This window comes from Juglans microcarpa x Juglans regia, chromosome 3S, assembly GCF_004785595.1.
Source record: "Juglans microcarpa x Juglans regia isolate MS1-56 chromosome 3S, Jm3101_v1.0, whole genome shotgun sequence".
In the NCBI taxonomy this organism is placed as follows: domain Eukaryota; kingdom Viridiplantae; phylum Streptophyta; class Magnoliopsida; order Fagales; family Juglandaceae; genus Juglans; species Juglans microcarpa x Juglans regia.
The window spans coordinates 577,894-604,807 of NC_054599.1; the positions used below are offsets into that span (position 1 = coordinate 577,894).

Below are 26,914 nucleotides of genomic sequence, written 5' to 3' on the forward strand. Positions count from 1 at the left end.
ATCTTCGTCCATCTCAGCTTCTTTTGAAGACGCCATCCATCACAATCTTGTGGATTTTGTTTCGCCCCAAACCAAAAATTCCTTCATGCCCTAACTGTTGGTATATGCTCATCTCACCTCCTAATCGCATCTCTGCCCGCCCCCCAGTATTTACGTCGTTTGTGTTCCCGTTCCCTTGAAGGCACTGTGCTTGAAGCCTTTCCAACTTCAAATCATCATGCACATTGCCCTGCGAATCTCTGGCTCTAATCTATGCATTGCCAATGTAATCTTGACCCCCACCCAGTTGAATCGCTGGCCCTAAAGCATAGCCTGTGTTGTGCAGCCTTCAGACGAAGAGAAGTGACTCCCACAAACACAACTGGGTTCGCGTGGTTTGAAATAGTGGAGTCACAGTCTCGTGTATTGAGCTCGGCTGTCTCATTGCCCTGCAAAATGGTCTATAAAGGTGCAGTGCCCAACCCGACGGAAGGCACCCCAATGAAGCACTGCAAGTCTCGCAACGCCATCCCCAAATATCGCAATAGATGGTGGAACCTCCATAACTCGACCACCACGGGTCCTAGGACACACTCCTACCATGTATTGCACATTATTTCAATTTCGAGTCCGATTAGTCAGGGAATTTATATTTTCAGAATGTTTAGGAATTATCCATGCGTGCTCTGTCCAATAATAGATGACCATCGCACATTATTTCAATTGTGATTACCCAAGGATTAACGAACCTAGTTTAGCAAACAACTCTTCCACAAAATTATGATTCCAAAGACTTCATTGTTGAAGCCTTTCTTTTGCCATGGGTGTCTCCTATCTTGTGCCCCATCCAAACCCATTTTCTGTAAGTTGAATTTTAGGGAAAGTGAATATTTGATTTCATATATCCACCTGCAACAACATCTCATAGAACCCCCATAATTTATGCTGATATTTTAGTTCGCAGTGATGTTTTTGGTAAAATGACGGAAACAAGAAAAATGGTTTTATGATCTTTTGTAATGGGAGCTGGAAAAATGGTGAGCACAATTAAACACCACAAGAGCATAACTTTAGAAAATGTTTTTTTCTTTTTTTTTTTTATAAGACTGATGTCTTTTGCTGAGTTTGAAAAAACTGGCAACATGCATTTACTTATTTGGTTGCAGTTTTGATGGAAAAATTCCAACAAAGAAAAATCTAATTAAAGGATTGCTTCTAATTTGCTGAGAAAATAGCGAGCAAAATTTTTCTCCACATTTTGGATTTACCTAAAATAACATTTTATCTGCTTAGTTCTTTCATTTGCTTTTGTTCTCTTTTGAAACAATATGTTTTATGATAGTGGGTTTTTTGCTTCGCTTCATCTACTTTTTGTTTTATCTGATTTTGTCTTCTAATTTTTTCTTATTTCTTCCCATTGATGTGTGAAACTTGAAATTTCTCAGCCTAGTAAAAAAATATTTTTTATCAGTAAGATCTATTTTTTAACAAAAGAAAATTATATGAGGCTTCATTTACAAGAACACATATTTTTGCTAAAATCTATAATAGCTTATAGAATCTAACCTCAACCGTGTACTTGAAAAGAGAGTAAAGTAGCAATATAACAGATGTCCTGTTACTAGACAACTGGGGGCAAGCCACACCCATTTCTTGTATGGTATATATAATTGCCATTAATATTGCTCTTGTTTATAATTTGTATTTTTTTTTTCAATTTTTGTTTTGTTGATGGATTGAACATGAGATTAACTGAGAAACCATGACTGATCTGTTATCTCAGTTTAGGTTTAATGATTTGAGAACTTGTGGCCATGGAAACCTCTCTCTGTTTTTTTTTTTTCTTTTCCTCTGCACATTTTTTTTTTTTTTCTTTTCCCAGCATGCATCCGATGCTTGCAAACTCTAAGCCACGTTAGACAAAGCTTTTTCATGTTGACCGGTAGTGACTCGTATTCACTTCAATCGTTTGCTCATTATGGATGAGTTATTACGCTAAAAACTCATGTAGATATCTCATGGTAGCAATACTACCATGGAGCTAGGTAAGAGTTTCCCAGCTTCATTTCTTTTATATAACATTCTAACATAACTCTCAGCCTAGTAAAAGACCACCAATGAAACACATACAAAATTGTCCTCCTCTGGACTGGTGGTAACGTGTTTGTGTTTGTGTTTGTGCTAACCTTCCTGGTTAAAATATTATACAAAAGGCTCCTCCTCTGGACTGGTGCTAACGTGTTTGTGCTAACACATTTTTCAAAACTGTCCTATTCTTGTTTAGCAGAAATTTGTTATCTATAAAGTCATGTAGGTTATCCCTTTTTGTTGACATCCATTTCATCCCTTCCTCTGAATATAAACTGTTTGAGTTGACTTGGATGAGTTATTATTTTTGGCAGCCATCTAACTCAAACCTTCTCATATTTTATTTCCTAAAAACTGGACACTGTTGTATCAGCATAACTTATGTCATGCAAATTGTTCGGGAGCACACTTTGTTCTGTTTTTTTATGGTGGAGGCCTAACTTATATAATTTCTTGTTGTAGCATTGCTACTTACGCTCAACATCCAGTTCATCATCTCAAAAGGTATGGCTGTCTTTAGTCTAAGTACGACCTTTTTTTAATATTGTTTTTTCAACTATTTACATTATTTCATCTAACCTTTTTACCTAGTCAGTTCATTCTAGAATTGATCCTTCACAATTGGTGTCATTATTTACCAATTTTTTTCTATATCATGTCATTATGTCATCCAAATATAATGATGGTTTGTAAGAAACCATATCTGGTATATCATCTGATTGCATGTTCAATCATTGGTCTTATTTGAGCATATATTAGAACCATATGGACAATGATACGATCGATTCGACCAGTGATGGAAGCTTTTGGAATGATGGGTTTGAGGATTTGCTTATAGACATGTAAGACACCCTCATGGATAGATTGAGGGGAGGGAGGATCACAAACGGTGATTATGTAAGGCTTGCTGAAAAGTTGTCTGCCATTGGCCTAAAAAAAATCAATTGTGAACAATTTAAAGCCAAACTTGCTCGTCTCAAGCGAAGACAACGCGAATTTTTTGATCTTATGAAGCAAACCGATTTGGGGTGGGACCCAGAGAGGAAGGCCCTAGTTGCTAGTGAGAAACACTAGGCAATGCCCTTCGGGTACGATATAAACTGTTGGATATTTCTCCTAGAGGTTTTTTCCAGCATTCTGTGATTGTATCTAATCACTCTTCGATGTTAGGTGAAATCATCATGGAAGTATTTCAAGACGATGGGATGCCCAAAGCATGAACAACTTTGCACAATATTTGGTTCTTCAGTAGCGACTGGGACAATGCATCGGGCTTCGACTGATCTGGCCCAAGACAGTGACGATAAACGCTTGCTTGATGAGGAGATGCAAAATCGTGGCCGACCAGTTACTGATCATAATGCGGGCCTCTCGGGAGATCCCCAGCAAGCATCGAGACCCTTCTCCCCCTCCTATGCCAGCGGATCTCGTAGACGACAGAGGGGGAGAGCCCATCCAAGACGCAGGCATTCAAATGCAAATGAGCAAAACCCTTGATGCTATTAAACGTAGTGCCAAAACTAGGCAGTAGGTTGCGATGGAGTCTAACAGGTCGAGGAAGCGCAGTAAAGGGGATATTAGCATGGAGTCCGATGGAGCGTTTGATCTCCAAATGCATTGTATGAAGTTGTTGGAAGAAGTACAACCTCCTTTACCGCCTGAGTAATTTAAAAAGGCCTTCAACTGATTGTTGAGCACAAAAGTGCAGAGGTCGTTTGTGTCGATCTTGGATAGTCACAGGAGTCAATGGGCTTGGAGTTTGTAATGATCGGTCAATTAATGGAAGCATTTTCAGGGGGATTGTCTGCCGGATTGGAGTGATTTTATGGTTATCACTTTCAGGGATAACCATTTATTGAGATGGAGTCTTAGGATTTCATTTATGCATGTCTTAAATATTGTCTCTTTCAGTTTTTTTCATTTCATAAATAGTTATGTGGCTTCTGGGCTTATTTCTTTGAGTTTGTCATGTCTGTTAACATTTTTGCAGTTCTAATATGTTTTCCGAATTTGTGACTGAAAAAGTAATGGTTCTACCCAACACAACACTTAGAGGGGGTGAATAGGTGTAAAACGATTTTTATGGTCTATTTAAAATATTGACAAGCACACATCTAACTCAAAGAGACAAATAACACAAATAATCAATACAATAATTTTGGTCACCACAAGGAAACTCATTTGAAGAACCTTTTCAAAATTTAAAATCACTCCGAGTGTAAGACACCACCTCAACTATATAAACTTTAGTTTGTTACAACCAATTTAGAAACACTCACAAAACATTTGCAGTAGCTAAACTTGACTTGCAACACCACGAGTGACCCACTCGATATCTACACTCATTTAGTGCCAGAACTCTGACCTTTCTATATTGTCCCACAAGAATCCTTCGCTCTCTGCAGCAACACGTCTACTCTAATGGACTCAACTGTGTTTTATCTTGAGTGTGATATGGTGGAGGTATATTTTCCAAGAGATATTCAACTTTGAATGTGGAGGGGAGTCTCTCTCAAATGCTCTTGGAATGGGCTCTTTTTTTAGCTCTCTCACCTCTGCCAAAGGGCAGAACAAAATGTGAGGCTCTCAAGCCCTAAGAAAAATTGGGTTTTCTAAACATTGGCTTGAGCTACGTGTCGAGCAAGGGTTGAGCGTACGTTGTACTTCTGAAGCAGCTTGAGTGCATGTCGAGCGAACTCTTTGGATGAGTTCTGCTCGAGCCGTCTGTTGAGCAAACTCACTGGATGACCATTACTCGAGCGCCATGTCGAGTGCATGTCGAGCGAACTCTTTGTATGGGTTCTGCTCAAGCCGTGTGTCGATATAAACTGTCGAGCGAACTCTCTGGTTGCCTTCCGCTCGAGCGCCATATTGAGAGCAAGTCGAGCGAACTCTCTGGATGAGTTCTGCTCGAGCTGTGTTTTGAGCGCATGTTGAGCGAACTCTCTGTTTGAGTTCCGCTTGAGCGCCAGTTGAGCCCATATCGAGCAACCTTCCCGTATTTGTTCTACTCGAGCCGTGTTGAGCTCACTTGACCCCCGTTTCACCTGGACACATTTCAACACTTGTTACAACACAATTTTACAAAAGTTTTCACAAGAAAATGCTAATACACTCATTTTTACATTAACAATTACATTATTCACCTTATGCATTCCGGTTTATTATTGAGTTACTGTGATTATGCATTTCGCTTTAGTCCAAAACTTTTCCACCTCCATATTGTTCATAAACATGAGTGTGTAATTTTCCTCACATCTGATATATATATATATATATATATATATTTTACGCACAAGCATTCCGTTATTCAGAATGGACAATGATAGTAATTCAGAGGAAGCCCCATCGATGGAGATGAATAGCGAGATAGAGGATACATGCTTAAGTAGGTCTCATACCAGTGAGGCGGACGACCCTATTGTGACATATCCTTCGAGTGGAGATGAAGCCGTAATGCAGGAGGTGAACATAGTGAACATGATGTGGATGGCACATCAATTGTTGAGAGGTTGGCTTCGAATGCCCCAACACAATATTGGGCTACGGGAGGATCAATATACTCAAGCAGTTTTGAATGGAAAACCCATGACTTGCAAAGAAATGTTTCGAATTGAAGTGTCTGCATTCCGTTATGTTTGTGACCTCTTACAACAGTAATTAATTATGGATCCTATAGAGAGGGTGTTCGTGGAGGAATCAGTAGGCATGTTTTGCCTTCTCGTTGGCCATGCACAAGGTCAACACATCGTTGGGAACTGCTTCCAACATTCAAACGAAACTATTAACTGCTATGTAAAGACGGTGATGTGGGTGCTACATCAACTAGGGAAGACTGTGATTAGGCAAACAAACAGAGATGGGGTCCATCCTTATATTGCGGGAAACGCCCACAATTATCTATGGTTTGAGGTATGAACTTTCCTATATGTGCCCTTCGGGTTTTAAATTTGCTTATCTTTTTTAATTAATGATATAAATATATTTATACTGATTGGGATGTGTTATATGATAATGGTTTTGTAGAAATGTCTTGGTGATATGGACGACACAATGATTGACGTTGTTGCACTAGCTAGATTGAGTAACGTATATAGAAATCATCATGGTCGAATTGCACAAAATGTCTTGTGCTTATGTGACTTCGATATGAAGTTCACGTATGTATATATTGGCTAGGAGAGAACAACTCATTATGCACGAATATTCCTAGATGCCTTGAGTTGAAGTCGGAATCAATTTACATGGCCACCACAAGGTAAATGTTATGTTTTTTTATTTAATTTGACATATTCTAGAGATTTTGCTTGTGCTTACTATTTTGTATAGGTAATTAATTTTAGTTTTTCATGTATTTTTTCATTTGTTTAGGATATTATTATCTTGTCGATTCCGCATTTCTCTGCATTGAAAAGTTTATGCTGCCTTATCCACGAGAGAGGTATCATCGATCTGGTCATTATAGTGGCCGTCAATTCTAAGGCTACAAAGATTATTTCAATTTACGACATTCATCGCTGCACAATATTATTGAACGCACATTCGCGTTATTGAAAAACCGGTTTCAAATATTGAAAATGATGCCTCGATATCGCCCTACCAGGCAAGGGATGCTTGTTACCGCATGTTGTACGCTACACAAGCTTATTAAAACGATGACGCGAAATGATGAGTTCATTTAGGCTGCATTGGGGCTTTAGTTAATGAAGAAAATATGCATGGGGAAGAGGACGCGGCGAGACCTCTGAAGTGGTTGACATGTCCCATGAGTCAACCGGAGCTATGGCAGCACAAAGAGATGGGATTGCGATTCCTATGTGGGCACATAGGCATGGAGGATGAACGTGTAGTGCCGAAAAAAGATTTGTAATTTTGTAGCATTTAAAAAATTATTACTATTTGATATGCATGTTTTCTCAGGATTTTCACTACGTGGTATATGTACAGTGAAAATTAATTATGTATGGGTTATTTGTTGAAGGAAATTGCTTTGTCTTTATTCAATGGCCACGCACAAAAATTTAAAATGATTAAAAAAATAAATCTCCTAAAATTTATTATTGTCTATAAAATCTTCAAGCATCCAAATATGGTTCATTGTCTATAAATTTATTATTGTCTGTAAATTATTGTCTATAAGTTACGTTAACAACGTGTAAATGAGATGTCGGCGATCACCAATCCAATAGTTGGGTAGATCATATAGCAAAAAAGTAGTGCGTATTTGGAACGACGACACTACCAATAGTTTACTTGTACATGGTTTGTTTGGTAACAATAGTGAACTAACCCAGGTACTTGACAAAAATTGAAATATAAATACAAGAGGAAACTTTGGTGACAAATTATAGTAGCATTAAATGATTTACATTATCATTAACTTTAAAAAATTTAAGACTACATAATAATGTAATAAATGAAAGCAAGACGCAATCAAAGCACATTTGTACTTCATATTCATTGATTGGAACTTTGCGTCTTCTATTCTTGCACGTTTATCTGCTATCTTTTCATTCCTTCGTTTGGTTCTACTAATTCTAAGGTGTGCTTACAACAATCGGGTTGCGACATTGTAAGATCAACCCATTTGAAAAATCAACGCCGGTTTTGACCCTTATAATATCAACAATTCAAAAAATGCCTCCCAAAATTGTTAGGCTTGGCCGACGTCCAAAGTTTGGAGGAAATGCCACAATAACAAATAGGTATTCGTCCCAACACCAGCTCATCTTCTGAGGGTAGTTTATGGACATACCGCTACTAGTTTCCATAATTCTTGCACAGAAATTAAAAACAACGAAGTAAACAAACACTAGTAAAGTTTCCACATTTCTTTCAAAGAGCATAAAAAGAAATGGGGTGTGCATTGCCCACATTTCTTGCATTAAAGTAATAAAAAAAGTACTGGCAACATGATCTGTCCAAGATGTCAGGTTTCTTCAGATCACAATATGGGTATATGGTTTTGCGGAAGATCACAATGTGTACAAATTAATTATGATCTGGGTGGCCATAATATCGGTATAAAGGAAAATGCATTATCACAAAATATAACAGCATCACAATAGATTGGTTTGAGTTACTAGAGTTCAGAAGATTATAATAGCAACATATACATTCCAAAATATAAATTTATTAGATGAATAACAAAAGGTGCATGAGTTCCAACCACTTATTAAAAAACTGCCTTGACCCTGACTTTGTAACCCACTCAAACCAATGAAACCATAAACATTGGTTGCTACTATATTCTCATACTACCATAAACCTCCCTGCCCCCTTTCCCAACCAAACAACATGGTGACTAATGAAACAGAGTAATTTATAATAGAATCTCGCCAACATGCTCAGTAATGGAAACAAACACAGTAATGGAACTAAAATGAATTACAGACTCCAATATAGTTAAGGTTTTGGATAGTTCAATATAGTTAAGGTCTTGGATATGCAGTAAATCTATGATTATATTTAATGCACGTTGGTCTTGAGCACCATGCAAGTTTTTACCTAAGGGTATGATAGTACTGATATGAAAATACATTGACAGATCTCCAACTAAAGTCATTCACTTGATATATGGATCAATTCTAATGGGCAGGAAGAAATATATATATGTTCATGCAAAGTTGAAGCAGTCATAGAAGTAAGTGGACCCATGCCCCTAAGCATTAATCCACCAGTATAATTCATCTCATTTTAACTGGAATGTTTTGACCAAAACAGCAGACACGCACGATGAAGACCTCATGCGAAAATCCAATAAACCCCCAAAATGGTATTTTGAAGTGCCATTGAAAATGATATTTGAAAGTGTCAATTGGGTAAAAATGATGTGAGCCTAAAATTTGAAAAATGGTGTAAGATACCCAGAGCACAATTAATCATCCACCATAGCAATCGAAACCCAACAGAGAGCGAGATCAATGACCGGGATACAGCATGTTCAAACCAAAAAATCACAAGTGCATGTTGGAAATTACCACAAAATTGCACTTCGGATGGTTGCAATTGTAAACACACGAAGTAGAAAAATGGCACAAGAACAAGTAAATATAAAAATGTACAACGACAGGATCTTCAACTTTCAACAGAAAATAAGATCCTAACCATTGTCACTATAAATCGAACCCAATCACAAAATGAAATGGAGATGCGAAACCCATCAAGGAAACCCCAATCACGTACATTTGGATTTCGTTTAGTAGAGAACACAAAGTATACGGGAACTTACCCCGTCGTCGATTTCGCAGTTGTGGCGCAAACGGAAAATCCAAAAGGGAAGACGAAGGCTAGTGCAAAAGTCCTTGGATACAGTTGTAGAGGGAGGGGGTGGGGATATGCGACTCTTGAAAAGCACAAGAAATGAAGAACTGAAGGGTTGAGGGGAAAGAGATCAGGTATCGGGAGTGGTAAAAATTTTTCTTCCCACGACAGGCCATAAAGTGCACAGATAGTGGGATCCACGAAATTTCTTCCATTTCGAAAAAGGGAAAAATCTCATCTCAACTTTACTTCCAAATACATCTGTATTATGGGACCTACAAAATTTTTTTAAAACCAACTCAAAATTTCAACTCATATCATCTTCACATTATTCACAAAAATCTCAAAATTATTGTCTCATCTCACCTTCCAAACCAGCATATCTCAAATAAGAAGAAAAAGAGTTTTGCAGAATCTAATCGTGTTTAAAATTAGAAAGCTCGGACTTTCTAATTCTACTCAGGTCACGAAAGACCCAAAGGGCCTAATACAACAATGCTTGCATCGTGAATATTGATTCTTATTCTACAATTCTCGCCAAATGAAATCATGATTTCCAAACAAACATAGACTAATATTATTGGATCTCGGTTGCTCTAAATGTTTCTCTGTAACACCTAAGTCCAGCACCAAGCCTAAGCGAAACATGAGTTCTATACAATTTTTTAGGCTAATATATATGGAAAAACCACGTGAAATTTAACTAATAATTTTGGAATAAGCTACAGGCCTAAAACGTAGTTTAGTGGAATATGAATTTTTTTATTGGGCTTGAAAATTAGGTTAAAATCATTTAATATTCTCTGAACCAAGTGGAATCTATTTATTTGGTAATTGGCTCGAAAAATTTATCGAAAAAATTGGATTATTTTAGAATTTGAGAAGATGCCCATTGGAAATTTTGGGAACTTGACCCATAAAAATATGGTCAAGCTCGGGAGATTCTTAGATTAGTTAAAATGGCCCAACTCACTTTTAAACCCAAAAGCCCACAAAAAGACCCAAGTTCAGTTATTCAACATCCAGACTTCTATATAAGTCTCTTCCTCCCCTTTCTTTCTCTAGGGTTTCCAGCTGCCGTATATATATAAATATATATATATATATCCCTCTCATGCACGTAAAGATCTGCCTCAACTAGGGTTGTCATACATCTAAAATTCCTTTAGTTTCCTTGTAATACTCGGGTCCAAGGCCCAAGCCCAGGCCCACGAAAATTCAGCCTCTGAAGACCCCAAATACGGCGTCATTTTGGTAAGCCACTTTCCCTTGCTTTTGGTTTCTTCTTCCCCTATTCTTTCTCCTTTTTCCCCTTCAATTTCTTCTCCACTTCTCTTCAACGAAATTCCCTACCTCCACGTTTTAGCAGTTCATATTTTTGGATTGCACGCGTTAAGTTTTCTTCCCTTTTTCATTTCACCAGTAACAGACTCTAGAATTTCCTTCTTCAATTTTCTGAACACCTTGGTGCTGTGTGATCGTGAAGTCATCGCTGACAAGCTCCATTGCCTGAGCAACGCTAGTAAGGGCTCTTCCCCATTCTTTCTCACCCCTCTGTGATGTTTTCTCCCTTTCCGCTACCTCACTGTGTTCTTCTTACAAGACCCCTTTTTTCCTCGCATAGGACACCCTCCACCACCACGCCGTGCACCTCCATCATCGAGGGCCGTTGCCGATTGCCCCATTTGCACACTGGTAAGCATTTCCCATTTCCCCTTAGTTTGTAGGTTTATCCCCCATCCTTTCTTTGTTTTCACTCATGCACACAATAATTTTACCTCACGCACACACCAATCCCACTCACGCACACACCAATCCCCTCACTCACGCATACAATCAAACTCTTACTCACTCTCTGATTCTCACTCACAAACACCCTCACAAACCACTCCTCCAAATCGTGCCTTGTCATCACAGTGGCTTGCGTCGTCACAGGTGGATCCTCCACGCACCGGTAAGCCCACGTTTCTCTATCCCTCTATGTTCATTATTCCACCTAGATTTTGGTATCTAATTTTATGTGTTGATTTTAATTTTTCTCTTGCCAATCGAATAGTCGTATGACACACTTTTGTCTGAGTGTATTCGATTGCCTTCAAACCTTCACTGCTGTCGAGTTTCTGCACTGAGATTCCTATATCAAACAACGGTAACTTCATGTCCCCCCACGCATTCTGTTTGATCTCATCATTACGTCTCTCATTTATTCTCACTCGTTCTAAAATTCAGATTCATCGACTCGTTTAGCATTACCACTGTGACCGGTAGAAAATGGTATTGTCCAATCTCGTTTTGAAGTGCGGCAAGGTAATGCCTTGTTCAATATTAGTTGTCGTTCTACATTACCCAATGCTTGAATTATTCTAGCGTCACTATTTTATATCACAGCACAGTACTAACGCCCCCTAATAGTGTTGTTTTTGCTCTTTAATTTCACAAGTCATGTGCACGAACTTAGATAAGATATTCAAAATTTTAGGCTTCTTGACGACATTGTTACGTGGGATATTGTCTTATGAATTATGGTTGTTGGATGGTTTTTGTTAATGAATGAAGTTGAGTGGTGGATTGTTGAGCTAATGTGTTTTTGCTAGATTAAAAAGGGGCAGTTAGGTTGATGAGCATGGTGTTTAGGGTGAGACGTGGGGCTAGCCAAGTTACTATATAACTGTTATTTGGATTGATCATGATAGGTTGGATGTATTGGTGTTGTATGATGATTTGTTTGAATTTAAGGAGAGTTTCGGGAGTTGTTATGTGTGTGATAACAAATGACAGAAGTTGCTGAAATTTTTTTTAATTGGGTTATGTTTGAATGGTAGGATCTGTAAATGGCATGGTGTTCTGTTATGTAGTTGGCTGGGAGAAATGGTTGGCTGTTTGGGGCATTATGTGACTAGTTTGTCGTGATATTGTGGAGTGGCTTATTATTAAGCTATACGAGTTGATAAGTGGCTATTGGGTGGAGATTACTTGGTGGTTCTGGAGTGTAAATATTAATGGTTTGAAGAGGTGGTTGTTCAAGTTTACCTTATGGTGGATTCTGGATTAAAAAGGCGATAGTTTGGGGTTTTATTAAATAAGCTTAGTCTTATACTTGTTTGGGTTATTAATTGTGTGGTAAATGTTTATTATTTTAGGTTGTGATACGGCTAAAGTGCAAATTCAAGACATAGATAATATACAAAATCCAGGTAAGCAGGGTTCCTACACTAGAGTTTATATAAAATAAATGAAACGATGTTAATTTTGAAAATATGCATACTTGCTTTGAAAAGAAACCTAAAAACAACTTTAGATATGTGTTCTGCATATTCATGGAATCTATATATGAATGAAGTATTTTCTATCATGACTGATGTAGACATAAACTTATTTTGTTGCATTTTATTTCTAAATTGTGCAAAAAAAGTGAATATGATATCTAAAAGTTTGCTTTGATTAAATGAAAATGGTTTGCCTATGCTATTTTGAATATGTGAAATGATCGAAAGCTATTCAGTACTATGTTTTGATACGATGTGTCATTTGAAAACCTTGGCATGAATTTCTTATTTTGTGTCTGAATATGATCTAGTTTCGATATTGCTTTTGTTCGGTCTCTGTTATGGCCCCGCCATGGGTATAATAGTGGCATTCGGCCCTACCACTGGTATAATTGTGGTTTATAACCCTACTGCGCAGGTTAAACATGGTATCTGTCTTGATGTGATGCTCTGATATGATATGAAGATGAGGTCTCAGACTGTGATATGCCAAAGGATTTTGAATAAGAAAGTTTTATGAAAGTTTCGCTCTGATATTTTGATAACATGTGTTGATTATGCATTTTGAAAAAAAATATTTTGATTCTATATTATGAAAGTAAATATTTTGTTCTGCACTCCGAACTTGATAAATGCTCATGTTTACATACTAGTATATGTTCATTGCTTACTGAGTTGTTGATAACTCACCTTTTTATCTTCACCATATTTCAGATGGCTTTGATGTTTCAACTGAGGATTAGTAATAAAGTACATGGGCAAGATCAGCTGAGGATAGTAGATGAGTACCACGGGGTACTAGTGCTATTGGTGGATTTAGTTATTCAATAGACGCATTTCAGTAGGTTTTGGATGATTGTGAAAACTTATATAAACCCTATTTTATTTTATAATGTTCATAGAGATATGTGGCGATGTTGATTTAGTTTATCTAATTTATGGTATTAAGGATCTGATATGTGGTTGTGTGTGTTAAATGGATTTGAAGTATTGATGTTTGATTTAGAGCCGTTGGAAGTGTATATATTGAGTTTTCGGAAAATTTATTAGCATTATGAAGTTGATTATCAGGTGTCAGGAGTTAACTCCCTGGACCTCCAGGGTCGGGGCATTATAGTTGGTATTAGTGCCAGGTTTGAGATTCTGTAGACTATAAACATATGAGGTTTAGATATCTGGGGGTTCTTGAGAAGTAAATTTCATATTGGAAGTGTAGGAACTTGACTATAAGGATGATCATGTGGATATTTCAGTTTGAACTTCTGCAAACTTTATGATTGATGTTGATGGGATTTGATTTTTTAGATTCTAAAGATGTATGTGAGTTTTAAGCGATATCAGGTTTACGATTATAGATGGTAATAAGAGTGATATGAGTTGGTTAGAGATATGGTTAGGAATGGGTAAAACAAGAAAAATTGAACTCGTTTTAAATAGTTATCTGATATATATATATATATATTGTTTATACATATATTTTGTTTCTTTTTTTTATTATTTAGTTTTAGTTTTTATTTATTTTAGAACGTTTCACCAAGTTTAAGCTTTTAGGATGGCGTCTTGTTGTCGGATACAAAACGAAAACAACAATGATGGAGGCTGCACGTTTGAGCAATGTAATCGGACGCATACTCCGACCTTTGCTGGAAGAGGCAATCCAAAAGCAGCGGAGGATTAGATTCAAGACATTGAAGAAATATTCAATGTTTTGGAGTACACCAATCATTAGAAATTTTGTTTTGCAGCTTTTAAATTAACTAGAGAAGCAAAGTGATGGTAGAATTCTGAAAAAGCCATCAGGGAAGCTGAAGGGATAGGAGCGATTAGTTGGCTTCAATTCAAGCAAAATTTCTTTGACCGTATTTTTCCTAAAGTAGATAGGGAAGGTAGAGCTCGATAGTTCACCAACTTAGAATAGGGGACCATGACTGTGCGCCAGTATGCTACAAGATTTACAGAAATGTCATGCTTCACCAAATACCTGATTCCTGATGAGGAAAAAAAGGCTAGGAAGTTTGCGGAGGGTGTGAACATGAAAGAGTGATGGTCCTATAGATTCAAAATTTTTCAGAGTTAGTGCATAAAGTGATGTTGGTTGAGTAGAACCTCAAGAGAGGTGCTAAATTGTAAGAACAAAGGAAGAGAGCTACTCCACAAGGACCCTCTAGTATGGATCAAGGGCCATGGAAGAAGAGAATTGAGGGGAGCAGCTCAAGTAAGAGACAAATTTAGGGAAATCATTCAACTAACTCCTGTAAGTTATGTAACCAGGTGCATGCTGGGGAGTGCAGAAAGGAAGTGGGGTAATGTTTCCGATGCGGTAAGGTTGGTCACTTCATTAGAGAATTCCCATTGCTTGCAGAGGACAACAAAAAGCCCAACCCACCTCAAAACTTTAGGCCGAACAACCAGGGCAACAACCAATGAAGAACTATGCTGGCATAAGTGTTTGCTCTGATGCCAGAAGAAGCTGAGGATAAGAATGACTTAATCATAGGTATAATCCCTCTAATTCTCCTATTAAGTTACTATTTTGTTAAAAATTTAGGACTACTTATCTTTTTATCTTTTTGGATTATATGACGTAATTACAAGAATTATTCTCCCTTTTCTCAATAAAGCTACTGTTTTATTTGACTAGGGGCTACCCACTCTTTTATCTCAATGGATGATGTCAAGTTTTACCAATTGAAGTTGAAAAGATGGATTACAATTTGATAGTCTCAACCCCAGCAGGAGATTCATTGACCTGCAACAAGACTTTGCGTAGATGTCCAATAACAATTAGTGGGAGAGAAATGCCAGCTAACCTGATAGTTTTTCCTATGATTGGGTTTGATGTGATATTGAGAAGGGATTGCTAGCTTCCAGTTATGCCAGTATTGACTGTTTTAAGAAGGAGGTGTTGTTCAAATTTTCGGAGGGAGAGGAACTTCGGTTTATGGGTTCCAAAGTGCGTGCCCTTCCACTAGTTATATTTGCTTTTCAAGTTGGCAAGTTAATATGTGATGGGTGTCAATGGTACTTGGCCTACGTGGTGGATGAACCAAAGCAAGAATTAGAGGAGATCCCTATTGTGAGAGAATATCCGAAAGTATTTCTTGAAGATTTTTCTGGACTACCACTTGAGCGGGAAGTAGAGTTTGCCATTGAACTAGCCCCAGCCACGACACCTCTTTCCAAAGCCCCTTAGCGAATGACACCATATGAATTAGCAGAACTCAAAGAACAATTGCAAGATTTATTAGACAAGGGTTTTATTAGGTCCAATGTGTCACCAGGGGGAGCTCCGGTCTTGTTTGTGAAAAAGAATTATGGATTAATGAGAATGTGTATTGATTACAGAGAGCTTAACCGAGTGACAATAAAGAATAAATATTCACTGCCCCGCTTAGAAGATTTATTTGATTAGTTGCAAGGCGCTTAATTATTTTTCAAGATGATCTCAAATCGGGGTACCATCAATTGAAGATCAAGATAGAGGATGTGCCTAAGACAGCTTCCAGGACCAGGTATGGTCATTATGAGTTCTTAGTCATGCCTTTTGGCCTAACTAACACCCCAACCATATTTATGGATTTGATGAATCAGGTATTTCAGGAATTCTTGGATAAAATTGTAGTGGTGTTCATTGAAGATATATTGATATACTCCAAGAACAAAACTGAACATGAAGAGCATCTGAGACAGGTACTTGGGACACTCAGGAATAAGAAGTTATTTTCTAAATTGATGAAGTGAGAATTTTGGCTTGAGTCTATTTCATTTTTGGGACATGTAGTCTCCAAGGATGGTATCTCAGTAGACCCCGGGAAAGTTGAAGCAGTAGTTAACTGGGCTCAACCAACAATGCATGAAGTTAGAAGTTTCTTGGGTTTGGCTGGATATTACTGTCGGTTTATTGATAGATTCTAAAAAATAGTGGTTCCTCTTACTACCCTTACCAGGAAGAATAATAAGTTTGAGTAGACTACAAAGTGTGAGGAGAGTTTCCAGGAATTGAAGAAGAGATTGGTGACAACTCTAGTTCTGATAGTTCTCAATGAGAGAGGAGGATTTGTGGTTTATAGTGACGCTTCAACGGTTGTTGGGTTTGGGGTGTGTATTGATGCAGCATAGGAAAGTTATAGCATATGCTTCTCGACAATTGAAGGCATATGAGCAAAATTACCCCACACATGATTTGGAGTTAGCCGTTGTTGTCTTTGCACTTAAGATTTGGGGGCATTATTTATATGGTGAAAAATGCGAAATATACACGGATCACAAGAGTTTGAAGTATTTCTTCACTCAAAAGGAAATGAATATGAGACAGAGGAGGCTAATCAAGAATTATGACTGCGCCATTAACTACCATCCAGGCAAAGCTAATGTCGTAACTAATGCACTTAGAAGGAAGTCAATGGGACTAGCAGTTGCAACTCTTACCACTCAGCACCACTTCTTAATGGACTTAAAAAGAGTTGCTATTGAGATTGTTACTGGTGATCAGCAAGCGTTGGTAGCCAGTTTGATGGTTCAACCAGCTTTGATAAACAGAATTAAGCATGCCCAGAAAGAAGATTCAGGGTTAGCGAGATTGGTGGAAGAAGTAGAAAAATGGAATAAATCCAAGTTCAGCATTTCTGAAGATGGAATATTAAGATTCGGAAGTAGATTGTGTGTGCTAGACAATGAAGAAATTAAAGCAATCATCCTCGAAGAAGTACACCGCTCTCTTTACACAATTCACCCAGGTAGTACAAAAATGTATTAGGACTTGATGGAGTCTTTTTGGTGGAATAGTATGAAAAGAGAGATTGCCAAATTTGTAAAACAGTGCCTAAATTGCCAACAGGTGAAAGTGGAACATCAGAGACCAGCAGCGTTATTGCAACCACTCCAAATTCAATGGAAGTAGGAGCATGCTTTTATGGATTTTGTTACAGGCCTACCACGGACACTAACTAGGCAGGATGCAATATGGGTGATAGTGGACCGCTCGATGAAGACCGCTCACTTTGTGCCTATCAAAATTTCTTATAAGCTCAATAAACTAGCCGAGCTGTATGTACGGGAGATAGTAAGATTGCATGGGGTGCCCGTGTCCATTTTGTAGGATAGGGATTATCGTTTCACTTCAAAATTTTGGCAAAGTTTACAGGAGGCCATAGGCACCGGGTTAAATTTCAGCAGTGCTTTTCACCCGCAAACAGATAGTCAGTCAGAAAGGACCATTCAAATTTTGGAAGATATGTTGAGGGTGTGTATGCTGGATTTCAGGGGAACTTGGATACGACACTTGCCTTTGGTCGAAATGCTTATAATAACAGCTACCAGGTTAGTATTGGGATGGCACCTTATGAAGCACTATATGGTAGGAGGTGTTGATCTCCCTTGTTTTAGGACGAAGTAGGGGAAAGACAAATTTTGGGTCCAGAAATCATATAGAAAACAACAGAGAAGATAGTGAACATTCAAGCCAGAATGAGAATAACTCAGATTTGTCAAAAGAGTTATGCTGATAGTCGTCGTTAATTAGGTTTGAAGTTGGGGATAAGGTATTCTTTAGTATTGCACTGATGCGAGGGGTCATGAGATTTGAGAAGAATGGCAAGTTAAGCCCTAGATATGTTGGGCCCTTTTGAGATTCTAGATTGGATTGGCTCAGTGGCTTATAGGGTAGCCCTACCACCAGCACTCTCAGTGGTACACGACGTATTTCATGTATCTATGCTGAGAAAGTACATACCCCACCCACATTATTGACTACGAGACTTTTCCTCTTCCCACTATGCACTTCCCTAATTCACTCTACCCACTTCACACCCACAATGCACCTCACTACATAACTACTCTCTCTATTTCTCTTAATTATTCTGCCCAAGCCTTACCTCAACTGTAACGCCCCGTCCCCGAGGGTCCGGGGAGTTAACTCAAATTACCTGATAATTAACTCCAACATTGCTAATACTCTTCCAAAAGCTCTAAATCCAATGTAAACACTTCAAATTTAATTAACCACACATACTCGTATATAAAATCCTCAATACAGTAACCCCAAAAATTACCAACTTCTCTTCATGTCACTTAAACTCACATTTCAACAATATAATTATAAAAAATCACCAATATTCATCGAAAGCTTTCTATTCTCAATCCACTATTCTTAAGTCATCCCACCCAATTCTTCATGGTCCTTATCCTCAGCTGAAATATCCAAAAATCATCTAAAAATATTGGAGATAAGAGGGGGTGAGTTATCAACAACTTAGTAAGCAGAGAACATATACTAGTATGTAAACATGAGCATTTTCAGAAAGTTCAGTATGCAAAAACAAAATATTTTATTTTTATATGCAGACCTCAGAAACTTGTCATCGGAAAATCAGAGCAACTTTTCAATCTTTTCATACTCAAAAATCAACTGCTCATAATTAAAGATCCGTTTCATATTAAAAAAAATGCTTTGGCATAACATAACTGAGCATCCTCATCTTATCATATCATATCATATCATATCATATACCATGTTTAACCCCTGTAGTAGGGTTGTGCAATCCCCGGTGGCCAAACCAGGCAGTATCATGTTGTGAAACTTTTCCTTTTTCAATCTCGGAGCCCCGAATGTGCACACAGGAAAGAACACATAAAAGACCACTTTGTTTCCAAAGTGGGTACACTCATATCATATCATATCATGTTAGTACCAACCATATCACGTGAACCAGTACCATCATATCATAACCATATTCAAAATTAGATTCAGAACAGATAAGTATGCCAAAGTTTTATCATATCCACATCATATCAAAACACGTGCAAAACATATTCATATCATTTCCATTTGATCAAAAGATCCAAATCATTTCATACCACATGCATAAAAATCTCAATGATATCATATTCGCTCATTTGCATATTTCATAAACATGTCAAATATTGCTCATGTCTACACATTTCATGTCAAAAAAATTTCTCTTCTCTTTCATAGGTATCTCATGAGTGAATACAAAACATATACTAAGGTTGTTTTTCACTTTTTCTTTTTAAAACAACATGCACATTTTTACAAACCAACCTCAGTTCATTTCTTTTTATCCAAATCTAGCATAGGAACCCTGCTTACCTGGACTCCTTAGTCTTTCAAAAAAATTCCTTAACAATGTCGAACAAAAATTAATCATCACCCATAAAAATCACGTAATTCCCGTAAATTTTCGATCAACCAAGTATTTCGATATTTAAACCTAAAATACTAAAAGAACCTATTTTAACATCCTCAAAATCCAAAATTCTCATAATTCCTAAAACACCATCATTGTCTAAAACCATCAATATCCATTTAATCAAAATCATACCGAATAAGAAATTTAATTGAACAAGTATTAAGATAATTACGGAACTCAATAAAAGTAATATTTAAAATATCTAAAATACCAACAACATATTATAAATTAATAGAATACTTTGATTACTTTAAAAATCTTATAAAATACGTCCTGAAAATCTCCTCTCTTAAAATAGATTTACTTGCTTTGGTTAACAATATTATTAAAATTTTATCTACACAAAATTAATATTTTATGATACTTAAAACAAAAACACATTTAATCATAAATCCAAAAAGAACCTCCAAAAACATATATCTGGAAATTCACTAAGGTTAAACTGTAGTAGTACTCAACTATTAGGTTACAATTATATATATATATATATATATATATATATATATATACACATATATACACGCACCATATGAGGAAACTAGCAGTGAACCGATCTAAGAACACCGAAATAATAGTAGTGCAGCGGCAACAGGGGCTTACACCAGGAGGACTTAGGGGCCGCGTGCGGTAGCTAGGCTGGAATACTATGGTGGTGTGGCTGTCGAGCTGGGAAGGGGGTGCGGAGGCGAGAGCGAGAGAGGCAGAGAGAGATGATGGGAGGGAGAGCAAGAGATGGCATGCGATGGCAACGGGGTTGCATGCGGTGGCTTCGGTCGTGTAGCAAGGCTGAAAGCCGAGGGGCACGGGGGGAGTGAGGGGCCGGCGGAGGGGAGCTCCATGGAGGACTTGAGCAAGAACTTGCTCTGTTTTTGGATGGATAAAACAGAGTATGGGGCTTGGGCTTTGCTGTTGCTCATTTACAGTGGAGAGAGGGGCTACGGTGCAACTGGGTGGTCTGATTCAGGCTTTGTTTCGGGCTGTGGTTGGGGACCGGATGGCCTTTCCACGGTGGTCCCGTGGCTGACACTAGGATGAAGGGAAACAAAGCACGCGATGCTAGAGAGGTGGTGGTCGGTGTCCTTGAAGCAGTGCTGGTTTTGGTTGTCCACAGAGCAGCAGCGAGGAAAATGAGGCTTGGTGGCGGCAGTTCACTAGTTGCGAACCGAGCTCCACGGTTTGGTGTTTACGGGGGAGTGATGGTTGGTGCGTGCGATGCGGTTTGGCTGAGGTTCATAGTGAGAGGCGGAGACTCAGACAAGTTGAGTGGCTGAGAGCATGAAGAGATATTAGCGACACTGAAACTAGGTCAAGGATGCATAACATATATATATAAGCTATAAGAAGTAAAAGGTAAAATCCTAGAGGGAAGAGGGATGAACAGTATGCATGAAAATGGAAATAAGAACGTGAACAAGCGACAAAGACGTGAACCCGTGAACCACGTGCATGGATGGCAGTGAGTTGGGTCTTACATCAACCGCTCCTTCCTATCTCTCTCTCTCGGATCCTACTCTCTCTCATCGTTCTCAGTGTCAAATCAGAGCTCCTTGTCGACATTTGTTGAACGACGTGCACCGACATTACTGCTTCTAGGGTTCCAATCGCCTGAGTCCTTTTGCCCGAATTCTTGTTCAACGCTGCCATCTCCCACCTCTTCCTTTGCTTTAGGTCTAGCATATTTGTTTTGTTATGTTGACTTGATATTTGAGAGTGTTAACGTTTATTTTGAAATTTTGTGGATTAGAATAATTATATTGAAATAATTATTTTAAACGAATGAAATTTACATTTTATAGAGATCTTTGAATCTATTTATAAATTTGAGATATAATTTTATGTGTGAAAATAACTCTCTGAACCTCGTGCGGGCGTTACACCTTTTGTCCCATGCTTTTTCTTTCATGCAACGTCATAACGAATAAAGACGACATTAAATAGCTAAGTAATGTGATAAGATGGAATCATTATATGCACATCGATCTGCATACAGAGTCTTACGTGTAATAAGTTTCTTAAGTCACATCATTATGACTAATCGGTCGCTAGAGACAAATTGTTATTGTGGCGATGTGTTGTAAATGACCCTCCAAGCGACATCAAAGAGAGACCAAGTTCAAATTTTCTTCATAACCGATGGAGACATTTCTTTCTTTTTCTGTTGGTGGTGGAAATTAGCCACAACTAGAACTTAAATATGTAATGCCGACGCTTGAAATTCTCTCTAACATGGTATAGATGAGCCAGGTTCTCTCTTTTTCTCGATCCATCGTTTTGTAAACGGTTACTCTGAGCAGTAAATAGTTTTTAGCATTGAAACTCTATGGTATTACAGCAGCAGCTTCATTCGAAATTTACATGCCCAAAGAGATTCATATCGTCTTTTAGTTAAGAAAGAATGAATAAATACGCAAGCATAAGTACATTTATTTAAAAAAATAATAATAAATATAAAATTTACATAAAAAAATTAATTTTTTAATAATAAACTTCATTCTTCATTTTAAAAAAATGCATACATAACTCAAAATTTTATCTATCATTTCTTGAACACCAACCTTTTGGACGTTAATATAATTCTTCAAAGATATAAGAATTAACAGATCACGCAACTGTAATGTGTGGCCATGTAAGGATTATAGGCACGGTACGCTTTCAAAAGCTCGGCAATAGCATCCTTTCTTTTTTTCATCTGCCTTCTTGGGCTCATCCTTCTTCTTCTCAGGCACTATTGCTCGTCCAACAGAGAGTATCTCTGTGGGGTAGAGCTTCCTCAACATGCTCACTATATCAACCGGATCGAAGTCCCCGATCACCGTCAATTTCTTGCCCTTTAAGTCCGAGGTGATGGAATCAACGCCTACAGAATTACAACACAAAAACCAGTCAAATCTGTCAGTTTGGCTGGCATACTTTTACTATCTAGTGGGTGTTACTTGCTTTAAATCAAGGAAACGTTTAGAAAGAAATCAATGAACCGATTACATGAGTAGTCATAATACAGAGACAGCCAAACAAAGGACTTAAAGTGGAATCACAACGAAGTAAAATTCTAACCTGAAAGGCCACATACTATCTTCATGGCCTTTTGCTGTCCTTTGTCATCTTACAGTTCCACTTTCAAAACCACTTCCTGTCATAAAAAATGACACGGCTCTATTCAGAATTTTGTAAATCAGAGAATGATATAAATAAAAATAAAACTATCAAATGGTTAGGGAACCCGATAAAGTTTTGTCATCAGGGAGAAAAAAGAAGAAAGACACAAAGGGTCTTTTTAAGGGCGAAGACAAGGAGAGCGAAAGACAGATAGAGCTCGAGGGAAAGGGAGATTCTTACCTTCCATGTGAAAAGCTGGTTCCAAAGGCAGTTGTCGATCCAGAAATTGAATTTTGGGGGTGCCATATTGATTTATGCAATGACGAAGATGCGTTATATAGATGGATTTTGTTATACATCTACTGTGCACCCCCACAACTTTTTCTTGGAGCCTGAAAGCCAGAAGGAGCGGAGGAAGTTGGAACCCAAAAAGAGTACGGGTCCAGCAAAGCGTGTTGCCAAAGTTGAAAGTAGTGTTTTAAATTTCGTACCGTACCGGCCGGTACGGTCGAAATTTTTCGTTTCGGCCGTCCGGCCGGTACAGGTACTATACCTGTTCCGTACAGGCCGTATCGGCCGGTACCGGTCGTACCGGCCTCAATTTTGGCCTGTGTTTTTTTTTTCATTTTTTCAAACTACAAGCTTATTTTTTAACTCCCAATTCAGACTAGACTATTTATAATTTATATATATATGTATTTATATATAGACTATTATTTTAGAATATAATTTTTATATATATTTATATATATAATTTATTTATATATCAACTATCCCGAAACGTTATCCCGAAACGCTATCCCGAAACGGTACCGGTACCGAAATATTTTATTCCAGTACCTTGACCGATACGACGTCCGGTACGGTATTCAAAACACTTGAAATGGCTATGGTCAATAAATGTGTGTCGAATACATGTCTGCAAAGTTCAAAGTTGAAAGGGCCGACCATTGTGAGGAGGATAATAATAGAGTTACTGTTCTTTTATTACTTATTTATTATTATTTTTATTTAAATTTATTTTTATTTAATAGTTAAAGAATTGACTATTAGTAAAATTATATATTTTTTTAATTTTTTCTTAATGATTAATGATGTTAAAAAAATACTTAAAAGAAAATTATAAAAAAATAAATATGCTATAAGTAATAAATGAGGTAGTAACCCTATCACTATCCTTGTGAAGATATTAGGGTTTTGTTATATTATATATCATTCATTATTCACTTTTACATCAACCTGATAATTTTTTTTAGAGAAATTCTATTTGCAGTCCCTACTTAGGGACTATATATGCAGACCCTTTATTAAATGAGAAAAAATATCATTTTAGGAGGGATATTTTTGTAATTTTAAAAAATCTTAAAGATAAAATTACTTAAGCTTGCATTGCAGTCCCCATTTTAGCATTGCTCTTTCTTTTATAGAATGTGGAGTATAGAATATGAAGTGATGAATGTTAACTGATGAGAAAAATTTATTCTTTTTGAAATGCAATTGCTTCCCAAAAAGCATACAATATCATAATCTACATTGAGAAGGGAATATAAATCAGGTGTAGATCATGTGACCAGAAAACCATCTCAATTCTCCAAATAAAACATCTGAATTTGAAATCTCTTATCCCTTGTTAAAAAAAAAAAAAAAAACTTGTTTAACTATTTTAAAGTGCGCCTTAGTTGCTGAAGAACTTGACATTGGATTGGTCACTCATCATCTCATAATGTGACATTAGATGATTAGAAATTATTTATTGGGTTAATTACACTTTGCCCCCTCAAACTTTTAGTCAATTCACAATGTACCTCCGAAACTACTAATTGCATCAAAGTGGATCCTCGAACTTTCAAAACTTCTCAATCCCCCCTTCTGTCTACCAGCAGCGTTAAATCTAACGAAATTTTCTTGTAAATATGTAATTTTCATCTAATTTATTATCATTGACCATATAAAATATAAAATAATATATGCTATCAATTAAAAATAAATCATTAATCATTAACCATATATAAAATTATTTTATATTTAAGTTGCAAGCAAGTATGAATAATATATGTACACAATGAAATTATTTGATATTTATTAATCATACATAAATTAATAAAAAAAAATATTTAATAATTTATGATTTATTATTAATTGATAACATATATTATTTTATATCTTATATAGTCAATGATAATAAATTAGATGAAAATTACATCTTTGCAATGAATGTTATGCACATGAGCAATACATGCAGTGAATTTTCGTTAGATTTAACGTTGCTAGTAGACGGAATAGTGGATTGGGAAGTTTTGAAAGTTCAAGAGTCCACTTTGATGCAATTAGTAGTTTCGGAGGTACATTGTGAATTAAGTGAAAGTTCGAGGGGGCAAAGTGTAATTAACCCATATTTATTACATTTCATTTGTGAACCTATCATCTAATGCCATATCATGGGATGATGAGATGATAATGAGAAAATAATGATGAATAAATTTACTCATAAATAAAAATCTCATATGTACAATTCATAAAAATCTCTATAATATAATAATCTCAAAATATCATAGACAACTGCATAAAGTGCAAGACACATCATTATTCACTGCAACACATATGACTCGAACCTACTTGTAAAAACTTATCATAGTTCACTGCCACCACATATCGAATATCCTCCATTTGTCTTTTCTTTCTTTCTTTCTTCTTCTTCTTCTTCTTCTTCTTTTTTGATAGAAACAGACTTCATTTCATTCAATAATCGAAGTTACAACTGTGACTTATCAATACAGAAAAAATCTGGACTATAAGCCAAACTACGCATCTGCTCTGGGGCATCCCGCACACAAAATACTTTGTAACGGACAATGTCTTAACCTCTAAAAACTCTCTCCTAATAGAAAAAATGCTCTATAAAAACAGAAGTAAGTTGTCCCCTCCGTCCTCCCACAGAGCAGGAGTACGAGACACTACTACTATGGACATCAAGTCCAAGGCCTATTTATTTTTTATTAATAACTAACAACAATACTACAATAAATAAAAAAACACAATAAAAAACTACAGAAACCACGAGCAAAAGTTACCAAAAGTTTTGGTAAACTTACCAAAAGTTCACTTTCATCTCGATAAAGGTTGTGACAGCCTTTGCAACCCTCCATAGGCAACATTGGTATAAGCTGAGACCACTTTCTCCAAAGCAATTTTTAAAAAACAAATTCCGTTAACTAAAACAAAATATTCTTCAGTAACTCAAAACTAATCTAAATTTTGAATAAATGAATGCTTTGAAGATAAGGTGTTTGATAAAAGGTTTGAACAAGCTCTAATTTTCCAAAAACAACTATACTTTCAATATTCTCATTTTTTCCATTCCATTGATTTGTATTGCTACTTTACTATTTATAGCTATTACATATAACAGCCTTTCATTCTTTCACCACTTATACAATGACAGCTATCCTTCTAGATAGTACAATTCTGTTATGGGGTATATTCTGGAATGTCACAATTATTTTCAGTGTTGATTTGGTTGTTGTCTGCTGCTGCAACCGAGTGAGTGGGAGTGGTAGTACTATGTGCTGCTACAGACTAAGGTGCCTTAATACCCTCCCACGATCCAAGCAGCACATAAGCAAGTGTGAGGCTTGATCGTAACTGAAGGAACTGAGCAATGGACAGTGGTTTGGTCAGGATATCAGCGAGTTGATCTTTGCTGGATATAAATGAAACTTGAAGAGTCTTAGCCGCAACACGATCACGAACAAAATGATAGTCTAGCTCCACATGTTTGGTGCGAGCATGAAGTACATGACTGACAGACAAATATGTTGCTCCTAAATTATCACACCACAAGGTAGATGAGTTAGTAAGAAAAATGCCAAGTTCTTTTAATAAGGATTGAAGCCAAAGAACCTCACAGGCCGTATTGGCCACTGACTTGTACTCAACTTCGGTAGATGAGCGAGCAATGGTAGCTTATTTCTTAGATCCCCAGGAAATAAGATGAGATGAGATCCAAAAAATACA

The 26,914-nt window shown here is 37.0% G+C and overlaps 1 protein-coding gene across 1 annotated transcript in view; it reads right to left on the minus strand.

Moving 5' to 3' along the window:
- LOC121257720 (heavy metal-associated isoprenylated plant protein 39-like) overlaps positions 1–23,038 on the minus strand; it is an 80,516-nt gene extending 57,478 nt beyond the window's left edge. The window contains exon 1 of the mRNA XM_041158900.1: positions 23,006–23,038. The gene's annotated coding sequence lies outside the window, so the exon portion shown is untranslated. The remainder of the gene's footprint in view (positions 1–23,005) is intronic.
- Between the last annotated feature and the right edge of the window lie 3,876 nt (positions 23,039–26,914).